The sequence below is a fragment of the Parus major genome, chromosome 1A (assembly GCF_001522545.3).
Source record: "Parus major isolate Abel chromosome 1A, Parus_major1.1, whole genome shotgun sequence".
In the NCBI taxonomy this organism is placed as follows: Eukaryota; Metazoa; Chordata; class Aves; order Passeriformes; family Paridae; genus Parus; species Parus major.
In genome coordinates, this window is record NC_031773.1 from 55,620,593 (window position 1) to 55,624,908 (window position 4,316).

Here is a 4,316-nt window from a genome sequence, read left to right on the forward strand (position 1 = left end):
CGCCCACGCGGGACGGCGGCACACGGGGCGCGAGGCGCATGCGCGCGCCTCCGGCGTCCCCGCGTTCCCCAGGTACCGCGGGGGGAAAGGGAGGGCTGCGCATGCGCACTGAGCTCCGCCGCCCCGCCCGCGCCCCGCGGTTGCCATGGAGATGCGGCCTATGGCGGACCCACCACCAGCCAGCTGTGCCGGCCTCAGCCGGACACGGCCGGGACGCGGGGTCCGGCCTAGGAGTCTGTTCCCGTTGAAGGAACCACGTGTCTGAATAGCTGTTCTGCAAACCCCGAGGCTCAGAGCTGCGGATAATTATCATAATGCTTCCAAAGCAGCAGCGGGGAGACATGAAAGAAAGGACGTGGTGGTTAATTAATATGTTGGCACTCAGCGGTTGCATTTGTTTCCCAAAGCCACATGTTTTGCGTATGGAACATGCAGCCTGTTGTGTGACTCAGGCTTGTCTGCCAGCAGGCAGCCGCTCTTCCTAATCCCCCATGGCAAACAGCATCCCAAACACCCTTGGAGCTGGAGCTGCTCTGCAGTGACTGTAGCCAGTCTGAAACACAGAATAATTTGGTTGGAAAACCAAATCTGGGATCATCTGAGCTCATCCAGTCTGACCTGTGACCCAGCGCCACCATGCCTGCCACATCACGGCACCGAGTGCCTCATCCAGTCTTGAACACCTCCAGGTGACTGGGGGCAGTATGAAAATGCACAGATTAGGAAGAATTTCCTTCCTGTGGGGGTCGTGAGGCACTGGAACAGGTTGCCTAAGGAAGTTAACAGATGCCCCACCCCTAGAAGTGTCAAGACCAAATTGGACGGGGCTTGAAGCAATGTGGTCTAATGTAAATTGTCCCTGGTCATGGCACAGGGCTTGGAGCTACGTACATCTTTAAGGTCCTTCCAACCCAAAGCATTCTATGGTTCTCTGAACCTATCATCCTATGATAATGAGTTAAAGTGTAGGAAGACTGCTAGGTCAACAAACTGTGCCTTTTCTAGTCCAGTTATTCCCTTTGGGATAAAATACAACTTTCTGCTTACTGGCTAAATTCTGTTTGGAAGTCCTATATTATTGCTAAAGTGTCCCAATCTGTTTCAATAAATAAATTGGAATTCATTGCTGCAGTGAGTTACACACTGTTGGTATTCTATAAGGTATAAATCATACAGTACACAAACAGTCTAGAATAAAAGATAATCTAATTAATTCAGCTATCTATTACAAAAAGCAAACCAACAAAACCAAAAGAACAAATACAACATAAAAATCCAAGAGACTTGAATACATATTGGTTCCGTTGCAGGTTTTATTTAAAAACCCAAATTTGATCTCCTACTTGTTATATACCCTTTGTGTAATCCTGAACAATTCATACACAACAGCTGTTAGTTCAGACAGCAGCCAAGCAATAATATAAAGTACCATCATATAGGACTCAGTCTATTGAGGAGAAAATAATAAAGGTGATATATAGCAGTCTAGAAAAAGTTATGGAACTCACAAGAGATCTGGGAGTGACAGGTGAAAATTGGACAATTGATTCTCTATCTGTTTATGAGTTTGTTGTATTTATACTGAAGGAGGATAGATTGGAAAGGAAAAGGAAAGAAGAGTTATTTAGTTCTTTCCCAAGGTCAAGGGAGGTGTGCAGACAGGGAAATGCAAAAATTATTGACTGCATTCATTGTTGGACTTGAAGCAGGAGGGGAAGCAAAGTCAGACGCACACTGCCAGTTCTTTGGTACTTGCTCATGAATCCCCATGAGGCTGGACCTCGGGAAGTCACCTGGGGGCCAGCTTTTGGTGCTGAGGAAGGGTGTCATTCTGTGGAAATGCCTTTTCCCTGGACACTATGTAGTAAACACAATTAGCAATTTCTAAACAAGGGTCTGGCTCTGAAAACTGAGCCAAGGAATGATTCAGTGTTGACAAATACTCTCAGCCAAATCAGAAGGTGAATAATGGTTTGGAAGTTTGACCTGCTGACTACGTAAGCAGGCTGGACTTGTTTACACAGAGTAAAAATCTCCTTTTGGCTGTAGGTTTCCTTTCTTTCATTATTATAATTTTCATTGATTATTTCACATCTAAATACCTTCTTTTATTTACAAGAGTATGCATGTATGTCACTGTTACATTATTCTGTTCTTCATGACTAAAGCAAACTTGACGTAAGACAAGTTACCTTTTATTTCTATAACCTTATCTCTCTGTTCAGGAGCAGATCATATGAAATGTTTTTTTGTTTTTTTTTTTTTCCCACAGCAGCTCAGGCTTTGCAGTGCTGACAAAGGAGAAATCTTCTCCTAGTAAGCAAATAAGAGTTGGATGCATTAGGGGCTGATACTAACGAAGAGGAAATGTAACAACATCATTTCCCTCACAGTACTCATTGTTAATGCAATAAACAACTGACTACTAAAAGTGATACCAATGTGATTTTTTAGCTAAATGAAAATAAATTATTAGTATTAGTATTAGTATTAGTATTAGTATTAGTATTAGTATTAGTATTAGTATTAGTATGAGTATTAGTATTACATTTTCTCAGCTGCCTAGAGTAATACTGTGGCTTTCTAGAATTTTACAATCACTTAGAAAACTGAAAATTCCCAGCTCTTTATGGAAGAATTGGATATCAAAGTTCTGGCTTTTGTGGAAATGATAGCCATTTAGAAATGGCTGAATAAATAGAATATCTATTTAGAAATAGCCATTTAGAAAAAAAAAATTACACTTACACTTGTAGTGTTAGGCTAATTCAGAAAAGGTGTTTGTGTGAAAGTTGCATTTGGAAAACGAGCATAAATATTTCTAATTTATATGTTGCGTGAAAGAAGGACTGGAAATGTTGGGTAAAACCAGAAGTAGGACAAACAAGCAAGAAAATATCAAAAAGTTTTAAGGAAGCTGCCTCAGGATCTCTTGCGTGCTAGATCTGCAATTTTCCACTCATGGACTACGTACTTCATCATGTGTTAGGGTTTTCTTACCCTTTATGGGAATTTCCTGAAACCCCTTTTTTCACGGGGGCAAGATTATGCAAGTGGGAGAAACATTGACTGCTGGCTTCCAAATCCTGCTATTTTTGAAAGAGTTTCATATTTTAGGTGTATTCAGCACTGTCTGAAACTCTACTGTGTGTATAGCGTGCATGTGTACTGTAAGCTATCATTGTTCTAGAAAACACAGAGGTTTCTATTACAAGATATGGAAAAAATCTGCTTTAATCAAACCAACAGTTTTCAAGTTCAGAATGTCCAAATTAATCATACAGATTATACACAGGGGATTTTTTGAATTTTTTGAATTTCTGAGCATTTGAAAATAGTGATGAAAAATTTATGCTCATAGTCTATTCAGTATCATAATCAAATGGGGGCCACTGGGGGTTGCACCCTGACATGTACATTTTCAGAGCAGTATGGTCCTGGCTTTGTGTAGGTGGGTCACAGCTATACTGGTTGTCCTATAAGCATCAGAAGACAAATAAAGCCAAACCAAATCAATCCTAAAATTCACCAACCAACTAAAATATTTTAAAAATTCCCCCAAACCACACAAACCCCTTCATTCAGTTAAGTATGTATGTACTAATTTATGTAGTCTATTACTTTGAGAAATATTTTGAATATATATGTGTATAAGCCAGGTATCTCCTTATAACTATAAGGGCAAGGACAGCAAATTCCTTATTTTCTTGGGTTTTTCCTTACTCACCTGTGGTATTTAACAAACAAGCAAAAACAGTCACACAGAGGCACAGGGAGACTTTGTTGTCCCAGTTATCATTTTCTATGCCTTCATTTTCCTATCCATAATCCAATACTTTTCTACAATTGTGGTGAGCCTTGAGAATCTCAGATGAAGAATGTTATAGCAGTAAAAAATATTGCAAATATTGATGTGTTTTTTTCCTGGAAATCATATGCTGATATGCAGAATATACAAGTGTAAGGAATCAGTTATGGTTGTTATTACTTCCCTTTGGAGAAGAATTGAAAAAGAAAAATGAGTTAGGATACTTCATTGACAAGTAGATTTATTCACAAATTGGAACATATCCTGTTTTTTGAGACTCTTTGTTTAAAAAAAAAAATAAAAAATATGTTCAGAAACAGATTCAAGAAAGACCATAGCCTCACTACAAATTCTTTTTTGTAGTACAGCACTGAAAAAGTTGTTTTCTACATTAATGAAAATGCTTTTATTTCACAGGAACTAACCATATTCTTATGTCATTCATACTTCAGTCATTTCTCCAGTTGCTGCTTTCTGTAAAAATCAGACAGGTTATATAAACTAACCT